Genomic DNA, 10,244 nt, shown 5'->3' with positions numbered 1-10,244 from the left:
AAAAACACTACCAACCTCAACACGAAATGATTGGTTCATCATTTGATATACCCTGTGCCTTTATAACATGTTCAATTGTGTTGTCATTCTATAAGGTTTATCATTTGTTACATTTAAAACCAGTATAGGCCAGGCGCGGTGGCTCACGCCTGTAATCCAAGCACTTTGGGAGGCTGAGGTGGGCGGATCATGAGGTCGGGAGATCGAGACCATCCTGGCTAACACAATGAAACCCTGGCTCTACTAAAAATACAAAAATTAGGCCGGGCACGGTGGCTCACGCTTGTAATCCCAGCACTTTGGGAGGCCGAGGCGGGCGGATCATGAGGTCAGGAGATCGAGACCACGGTGAAACCCTGTCTCTACTAAAAATACAAAAAATTAGCCGGGCGTGGTGGCGGGCGCCTGTAGTCCCAGCTACTCGGAGAGGCTGAGGCAGGAGAATGGCGTGAACCCGGGAGGCGGAGCTTGCAGTGAGCTGAGATTGCGCCACTGCACTCCAGCCTGGGCGACAGAGCGAGACTCCGTCTCAAAAAAATAAATAAATAAAAAATAAAACCAGTATAATTTCAAATTTGAAGTGAAATAAGTCCCTTAGAATTTCAAAATACAAATTTCAAAATACAACCCCCTATCTATCCATGTCTATATCATCTATGTCTGTGTTAGGCCATTTTTTTTTTTTTTTGAAATGGAGTCTTGCTCTGTCACCCAGGCTAGAGTGCAGTGGCGCGATCTTGGCTCACCACAAGCTCCACCTCCCTGGTTCACGCCATTCTCTTGCCTCAGCCTCCCAAGTAGCTGGGACTACAGGCACCCGTCACCATGCCTGGCTAATTTTTTTTGTATTTTTAGAAGAGAGGGGGTTTCACCGTGTTAGTCAGGATGGTCTCGATCTCCTGACCTCGTGATCCGCCCGCCTTGGCCTCCCAAAGTGCTGGGATTACAGGTGTGAGCCACTGCACCTGGCCTGGGCCATTTTTTATATTGCAAAAAGCAAAAACATCCTTCTAGGCCTTCTAAATTTTATAGGATAACACAAACGTTGATGCAATGGTGATAGACAAAGATGGATGTTAATATTATTTGGAAAACAGTTTCATTTATAGTGTTATGAGCAAACCATCAAGGGGTTGGTGGTTTTAGGCATTATTTCCCAATAGGGTCTATACCTTTGCACGTGAAAAGTAGGTACTAGAGGAAGAGCAAAGAGAGAGCACTCTCATTGTTCCCAGAGAATTGCACTAAAGAAATATGAAGTCGCCTAGAGAATGATTGTGCGCACAGCGCTTTTCCCTGGGAAAGCCGTCTCATCATTTTGGTTGTATATTTTTACTACGATGATAAATTATTGGTTTGAGTTTAGATGTGTTCGTTAAATATGGGTTAATGTTATGGTCCCACAATGTTAGGACGATACACAGAACCTGTGGGAAATTATCAGTCACACACATAACCAAGGAGAAAGAGAAGACAATGGTGGGTATCTTGCATTGTGATGTGATATTGAATTGACTGATTAAGACAGCCAATGTGAGCTACCCACATGCAGCAACTGAAATTTCCAAAATAGATAATTACGACGTGCCAAGATGAGTTCATATGAAACACTCACACATATTTGACGTGAACATTTTAATTTTGCATATCAGATGCCTATGGGGTTTTTCTCTTTTTTTTTTTTTTTTTTGAGACGGAGTCTCACTCTCGCAACCTCAGCTCACTGTAACATCCGACTCCCAGGGTCAAGCAATTTTCCTTTCTCAGCCTCCCAAGTAGCTGGGATTACAGGCACCTGCCACCATGCCCAGCTGATTTTTGTATTTTTAGTAGAGACGAGGTTTCACCATGTTGGCCAGGCTGGTCTCAAACTCCTGACCTCAGGTGATCCGCTCACCTTGGCCTCCCAAAGTGCTGGGATTACGGGCGTGAGCCACCGCGCCCGGCCGCTCTGAAGTATTATTAAGCATTGCATTAGCAAACTGAGTTGAAATCTCTTTGGAGCCAGAATTTTCTGCTATATGGGTGAATAAATCCATTTTTTCTGCCATCCTGCAGCTCACTTTTGTGTTTGCTACTCTGAACTTTCTTAAAGAGAAAGCTAGCAGTGTCCCAAAAGACAAATGTATTCAATGAGTAGAATATACTAATTGTCATTCCTTTATCCAAGTAAAATGACTCCAGAGAAATCAATGTATGTGGATGTGGTGGGCAGAGAAATGGGCCCCCTGTGCTGTCCACATCTGAATCCCTGGAAATTGTAAATATGTCACCTCATATGCAAAGAGGAATTAAAGTTGGAAATAGAATTAAGTTTGGACTGGACGTGGTGGCTCACGCGTGTAATCCCAGCACTTTAGGAGGCCAAGACTGATGGATCACCTGAGGTCAGGAGTTCGAGACCAGCCTGGCCAACATGGTGAAACCTCATCTCTACTAAACATACAAAAATTACCCAGGTGTGGTGCCGCACGCCTGTAGTCCCAGCTACTCGGGAGGTTGAGGCAAGAGAATCGCTTGGACCCGGGAGGTGTAGGTTGCGCTGAGTCCAGATTGTGCCATTGCACTCCACGCTGCTTGAACTTGAGAGGCGGAGGCTGCAGTGAGCCAAGATTGCGCCACTGCATTCCAGCCTGGGCGACACAGCAAGACTCCTCAAAAAAAAAAAAAAAAAGTGCTGGGATTACAGGTGTGAGCCACCGCGTGTCTGGGCGTAGTGGCTCACGCCTGTAATCCCAGCACTTTGGGAACCACCCGGCCCTAAAAGTATTTTTTATAGAGATGGGGTCTCACTTTGTTGCCCAGACTGGTCTCAAACTGCTGATCTCAAGTGACTGTCTGCCTCAGCTGCCCAAGTAGCAGGGATTACAGACACAAGCCACAGCCGCTGGCTCTATTTAGGAACATCTTAGTTCCAAGTTTTGGCAATTATAGATAAAGCTGCTATAAACATAGGTGTGCAGGTTTTTGTGTGGACATACATTTTCAACTCATTTGGGTAGACACCAAGAGGCACAAGTTCTGATCATATGGAAAGAGTATGTTTAGCTTTAGAAGAAGCTGTTTGTCTTTCCTTGGGCTCCATGACAAAATACACAGACTTTGTGGCTTAAAAATAACACAAATTTATTTCTTACAGTTCTCAGTCAGGCGCAGTGGCTCACACCTGTAATCCCAGGACTTTGGTAGGCCAAGGCAGGAGGATCGCTTGAGTCCAGGAGTTCAAGACCAGCCTTGGTAACATGGCGAAAACCCATCTCTACTAAAAATACAAATAATTAGCCAGACATAGTGGTGGGCACCTGTAGTCCAAGCTACTCTGGAGGCCGAGGTGGGAGGATTGCTTGAGCCTGGGAGGTCGAGGCTGCAGTGAGCTGTGATTGTGGAGGCTGAGGCAGGAGAATCACTTGAACCTGGGAGGCGGAGGTTGTGGTGAGTTGAGATTGCACCCTTGCACTCCAGCCTGGGCAACAAGAGGGAAACTCGGTCTCAAAAATAAAAATAAAATAAATAAATAGTATGTCTTCACTGGCCGAGCACAGTGGCTCACGCCTGTAATCCCAGCACTTTGAGAGGCCAATCCCTAGAGTTTACGAGCTTGAGACCAGCCTGGGCAATATGGGAAGACCCTGTCTCTAAAAAAAATAAGACTGGGCACAGTGGTTGACGCCTGTAATCCCAGCACTTTGGGAGGCTGAGGCAGGCGGATCACCTGAGATCAGGAGTTCGAGACCAGCCCGGCTAACACGGTGACACCCCGTTTCTACAAAAAAAAAAAAAAAAAAAAAAGCCGGGCGTGGCGTGCACCTGTAATCCCGGCTACTCACGAGAGCTTAGACAGGAGACTCGCTTAAGCCCGGGAGGCAGATGTTGCTATGAGCCAAGATTGCGCCATTGCACTCCAGCCTGGGCGCCAGACAGAACAAGTGACCTCGAGACCCGGTCTGGGGGTGGGGTGGCGGGCTGGCGGGCAACGACGTCGAGAGGCAGCGACAAAGGCAGAAAATGCAAAAAGAGGTAATATAACAAAGCGAAGAACTTTCTCGTAGCATGCCAAACGCAACCAAACACACCAATCTCTATCGTTGAACCACTAAGAAGGAAAACCACTCAGACTGTGTTCTCTCCTTCTTACTCTCCAAATCGAAGAGAAGAACAATCAATAGCTAACAACATGTTGCACGAAAGTAACACCAATAACTGCCTTAACGCTCAGAAGAGAACACTACACCTCTTCCATTATAGCTTCCACTACTCTACATGTTCAGAAAAACCCCTCTAGTAATAAACCACATAAGTAATCTCTGAAAGTATAGTCTTAACTTTGTGCTCGCAGCCTCTGCTGGGTCTACATCGGCCGCAAACTTTTTTTTTTTTTTTTTTTCTTTTTGAGACGGAGTCTCGCTCTGTCGCCCAGGCTGGAGTGCAGTGGCGTAATCTCGGCTCACTGCAAGCTCCGCCTCCCAGGTTCACGCCATTCTCTTGCCTCAGCCTCCTGAGTAGCTGGGACTACAGGCGCCCGCCACTACACCCGGCTAATTTTTTGTATTTTTAGTAGAGACGGGGTTTCACCATGTTAGCCAGGATGGTCTCGATCTCCTGACCTCGTGATCCGCCCGCCTCGGCCTCCCAAAGTGCTGGGATTACAGGCATGAGCCACCGCGCCCGGCCCCACCATTTTTCACATATACAATTCAGTGGCATTAAGTACATTCATGTAGCCATTGGCATGCAACCATCACCATTATTTATCTCCAGAACTTTTTCAACATCCCAAACTGAAACTCTACCCATAAAACAAACTTCCCTTTCCTCCCTCTGCCCAGACCCTTTTAACCACTATTCTACTTTCTGTCTCTATGAATTTGATTCTCGTAGGTACCTCTGTAAGTGGAAACACGCAATATTGTCCTTTTGTGTCTGGCTTATTTCACTTACAATGACATTTTTCAAGGTTCATTCATGTTGTAACATGTTGCAGAATTTCACTCCTTTTTCAGGCTGGAGTGCAATGATGCATGACGTGACAGCTCACTGCAGCCTTGACCTCCAGGGCTCAGGTGATCCTCCCACGTCAGCCTCCTGAGTAGCTGGGATTATAGGCACACACCATCACACTTGGCTAATTTTTTGTATTTTTTTGTAGGGAGGGGGTTTCACCACGTTGCCCAGGATGGTCTTGAACTCCTGGGCTCAAGGGATCCACCTGCCTCAGCCTCTCAAAGGCGTGGGACTACAGGCATGAGCCATCACGCCCAGCGGTTTTCTTAATTACATTTTCGAATTGTTCCTTGCTAGTGTATAAAAACACAACTGGACCGGGCACGGTGGCTCACGCCTGTCATCCTAGCACTTTGGGAGGCCAAGGCGGGTGGATCACCAGGTCGGGAGATCAAGACCATCCTGGTCAACATTGTGAAACCTCGTCTCTACTAAAAATACAAAGATTGGCTGGGCGTGGTGGTGCGCACCTGTAATCCCCAGCTACTGGGGAGGCTGAGGCAGAAGAATTGCTTGCACCCGGGAGGCAGAGGCTGCAGTGAGCCAAGATCGCACCACTGCACTCCAGCCTGGGTGACAAACAAAAAAAACCACATTGACTAGCAGACTAGCAGTGGTAAAAGTGAACCTCTGTGTCTCGTTCCTGAACTTAGGGGGAAAGCTTTTAGTCTTTCGCCCTTAAGTATGATGATAGCTGTGGGTTTTTCACAAATACCTTTTATAATGTTGAGGCAAATCCCCTCGTTTCATAGTTTTCTCTATGTTTTAATGATGAAATGTTAGAATTTCTTAGATGCTCTTTCTGTGTCAGCTGGAATGACTTTTTTTTCTCTTTGTTCTACTAATGTGGTACATTACGTTAATGGATTTTCTTACGTTGAACCACCCCCTGCATTCCTGGGATGAATCCCTCCCATCCCCTCAGCTGCAGCACCTGATTAAAGCCTTCTTCCTTGGCAGTAATCGTTGTTTCAGTGACTGGCTTTTTCTGTGAGGTGAGCAGCAGGCCCTAGATGGAACCCCTGGTGTTTTAGTAACACCCGGATGGCCAGTAGCCTCCAGACGCTGGAGGAGTCAAGGAAGGATCCCCCTTCGAGGCTTCAACAGTTTGATTCCTGACTTTGAGCCTCCAGAACTGCAAGAGAATAATTTCTGTTTTGACAGAGTTTCACTTCATCACCCAGGCTGGAGTGCAGTGGCACAGTCTGGGCTCACTGCAACCTCTGCCTCCTGAGTTCAAGTGATTCTTGGGCCTCAGCCTCCTGAGTAGCTGGGATTACAGGCATGCGCCACCACGCCTGGCTAATTTTTTTATTTTTAGTAGAGACAGGGTTTTGCCATGTTGGCCAGACTGGTCTTGAACTCCTGACCTCAAGTGATCTGCCTGCCTTGGCCTCCCAAAGTGCTGGGATTATAGGCGCAAGCCATCATGCCTGGCCTAATTTCTGTTCTTCTGTCTTTTTTTTTTTTTTTATGAGACAGAGTTTCGCTCTTGTTGCCCAGGCTGGAATGCAGCTCTTGGTGTCTACCCAAATGAGTTGAAAACCTATGTCCACACAAGCCTGCAAGCATATGTTTATAGCGGCTTTATCCATAATTGCCAACACTTGAAACTAAGATGTTCCTAAAGAGAGCTGGTGGTGGTGGCTTGTGTCTGTAATCCCTGCTACTTGGGCAGCTAAGGCAGGCAGTAATTTGAGATCAGGGGTTTGAGACCAGCCTGGGCAACAGAGGGAGACCCCATCTCTATAAAAAAAATACTTTTAGGGTCAGGCGTGGTGGCTCATGCGTGTAATCTAACCACTTTGGGAGGCTGAGGCGGGTAGATCACCTGAGGTCAGGAGTTCGTCACCAGCCTGGCCAACATGGTGAAACCCCATCTCTACTAAAAGTACAAAAAATTATCTGGGCGTGGTGGCGGGCTCCCGTAATTCCAGCGATTCGGAAGGCTGAGGCGGGAGAATCTCTTGAACCCTGGAGGCAGAGGTTGCAGTGAGCAGAGATCTTGCCATTGCACTCCAGCCTGGGCAACAAGAGCAAGATACCATCTCAAAAAAAAAAAAAAAAAAAAAAAAAAAAAAAAAAAAAAAAAAAAAAAAAACTTTAAAAAAAATAGGCTGAGTGCGGTGACTCATGCGTGTAATCCCAGCACTTTGGGAGGCTGAGGCAGGTGGATCACGAGATCAGAAAATCAAGACCATCCTGGCCAACATGATGAAACCCCATCTCTAATAAAAATACAAAAATTATCCAGGCGTGGCAGTGCGTGTCTGTAGTCCTAGCTACTTGGGAGGCTGAAACAGGAGAATTGCTTGAACTGGTGAGGCAGAGGGTGCACTGAGTTGAGATCGCATCACTGCACTCCAGCCTGGGAGACTCTGTCTCAGAAAAAAAAAAGAAAGTAAAAGAAAATAAAGAAAGAAAAACCCCAAAGGCAAAACACTACAAGAGGCAGAAAAAGAGTGGAAGACAAAAATAGAAACAAAGGCAACAAATAGAAAACAGTAAAAACAAAAAAAGGCAGCTATTAATCCAATTATATCAACATTCTTTTGCATATCAATGGTCCAGATGAACCAATTAAAAGACAGAGATTGTCAGCGTGAGCAAAAAACAAGACGTAACTATATGTTGCTTACAAGAACTACACTTTAAAGACGTATGTATTAAAAGCAAATGGATAAAGAAAGATCTACTATGCCAACACTAATCAAAAGAAAGCAGGAGTCTCTATATTAATTTCAGACAGTACAGGCTTCAGAGCAAGGAAAAGTCATCAGGAATAGGCCAGGCACAGTGGCTCACACCTGTAATCCCAGCACTTTGGGAGGCCAAGGCAGACAGATCACCTGAGGCCAGGAGTTTGAGACCAGCCTGGCCAACACGACGATACCGTCTTTACTGAAATACAAAAATGAGCAGGGCGTGGTGGTAATCCCAGCCTGTAATCCCAGCTACTCTGCAGGCTGAGGCAAGGGAATCGCTTGAGTGTGGGAGGCAGAGGTTGTACTGAGCCGAGATCCCTGCACTCCAGCCTGGTTGACAGAGACCCTGTCTGAAAAACAAAAAGAAAAGAAAAGAAAGTCATCCAGGATAAGAACAGGGCATTACATAATGATTAAGGAGTCAATGCTCAAAGAAGACATAACAATCCTTAACATGTATGATCCTAGCAGGAGAACATCAAAACATGTGAGGCAAAAAGCGATAGCACTGCAAGGAAAAACTATTTCAGTTGGCGACTTCAATGTCCCTCTATCAGAAACGGACAGATCCAGCAGGCAGAAAATCTGTAACTCAGTAACACCCTCTATAACTGGATATAATGGAAACCTATAGACTATTTCATACAATGACAGCAGAAAAAAAAGAAAAGAAAAACACTTTGGTTTTTCCCGTATCTTAGGCTGGAGAGCAGTGGCACTATCACAGCTCACTGCAGCCTTGAACTCCTGGGCTCAGGAGATCCTCCCCCCTCAGCACCCTGACTAGTTGGGACTACAGGTGTGCACTTCCACACCTGGCCAATTTTCTTTCTTTCTTTTTAATTTTTTTCATCATGTAGCACAAAACGTCATAATTTTTTTAATTTCAATTTTTCATAGAGATGGGATCTTGCTATGTTGCCCAGGCTACTCTTGAACTCTTGGCCTCAAGCAATCCTCCTACCTCGGCCTCCCAAAGTTCTAAGATTACAGGTGTGAGCCTAAGTCACCATGCCCAGCCACAAATAAAATATTTTTTAGCTGGGCACAGTGGCTCACGCCTGTAATCCCAGCACTTTGGGAGGCCAAGGCGGGCGGGTCATGAGGTCAAGAGATGGAGACCATCCTGGCCAAAATGGTGAAACCCCGTCTCTACTAAAAATACAAAAATTAGCCAGGTGTGGTGGCAGGTGCCTGTAGTCCCAGCTACTTGGGAGGCTGAGGCAGGAGAATTGCTTGAACCTGGGAGGCAGAGGTTGCAGTGAGCTGAGATTGTGCCACTGCACTCCAGCCTGGAGACAGAGCAACACTCTATCTCAAAAAAAAAAAAAAATTTTAAGTATCAGTAGGCCGGGCACAGTGGCTCATGTCTGTAATCCCAGCACTTTGGGAAGCTGAGGCAGGTGGATCACTTGAGGTCAGGGGTTGGAGACCAGCCTGGCCAACATGGCAAAACCCCATCTCTACTAAAAATACCAAAAAAAAAAAAAAAAAAAAAAATAGCCAGGCATCATGGTGCATGCCTGTAACCCCACCTACTCGAGAGGCTGAGGAAGGAGAATCACTTGAACCCAGGAAGCAGAGATTGCAGTGAGCCAAGATCACGCCACTGCACTACAGCCTAGGCAACAGAGACTCCATCTAAAAAAATAAAAAAAATAAAAAATGAAGCATTCAGTGCTGGAGAAGAGATGGGAAATGGGTATTTCCCTAAATTGCTGCTGGGAGTGTGAATTGTTACAATGCTTGTAGAAAGCAATATGGCAATATTTACTAAAAGCTTGACCCAGAAATCTTACTTTGGATATTAAAAACTCACGGGTTGGGCACAGTGGCTTATGCCTGTAATCCCACCACTTTGGGAGGCTGAAGCAAGCAGATCATCTGAGGTCAAGAGTTCGAGACCAGCCTGACCAACATAGTGAAACTTCATCTCTACTAAAAGTACAAAAATTAGCAGAGCGTAGTGGCACACGCCTGTAGTCCCAGCTACTTGGGAGGCTGAGGTAGGAGAACTGCTTGAACCCGGGAGGCAGAAGTTGCAGTGAACTGAGATCACACTATTGCACTTCAGCCTGGGCAACAGAGCGAGACTCCGTCTCAAAAAAACAAAAAACAGGCTGGGCGCGGTCGCTCATGCCTGTAATCCCAGCACTTTGGGAGGCCGAGGCAGGTGAATCACCTGAGGTCAGGAGTTCAAGACCAGCCTGGCTGACATGGCGAAACCCTGTCTGTAGGAAAAATACAAAAATTAGCTAGGCATGGCCGGGGGCGGTGGGTCACACCTGTAATCCCAGCACTTTGGGAGGCTGAGGCGGGCGGATCATGAGGTCAGGAGATCAAGACCATCCTGGCTAACACAGTGAAACCCCGTCTCTACTAAAAATATAAAAACTAGCCGGACGTGGTGGCAGGCGCCTGTAGTCCTGGCTACTCGAGAGGCTGAGGCAGGAGAATGGCATGAACCCGGGAGGTGGAGATTGCAGTGAGCCAAGATCGAGCCACTGCACTCATGCCTGGGCGACAGAGCGAGAGTCC

The 10,244-nt window shown here is 46.6% G+C and overlaps 1 non-coding gene across 1 annotated transcript; it reads right to left on the bottom strand.

The window, feature by feature from the left end:
• Positions 1-4,105: 4,105 nt before the first annotated feature.
• LOC129463388 (small nucleolar RNA U3) lies at positions 4,106-4,320 on the bottom strand. The gene has a single exon (XR_008651159.1). It is a non-coding gene; the product is annotated as a small nucleolar RNA U3 (small nucleolar RNA).
• Positions 4,321-10,244: the final 5,924 nt, after the last annotated feature.

Source organism: Symphalangus syndactylus, chromosome 14 (assembly GCF_028878055.3).
Source record: "Symphalangus syndactylus isolate Jambi chromosome 14, NHGRI_mSymSyn1-v2.1_pri, whole genome shotgun sequence".
Classification (NCBI taxonomy): domain Eukaryota; kingdom Metazoa; phylum Chordata; class Mammalia; order Primates; family Hylobatidae; genus Symphalangus; species Symphalangus syndactylus.
The sequence above is the reverse complement of the archived record's forward strand: the minus strand, read 5'-3'. Positions and strand labels throughout refer to the sequence as shown.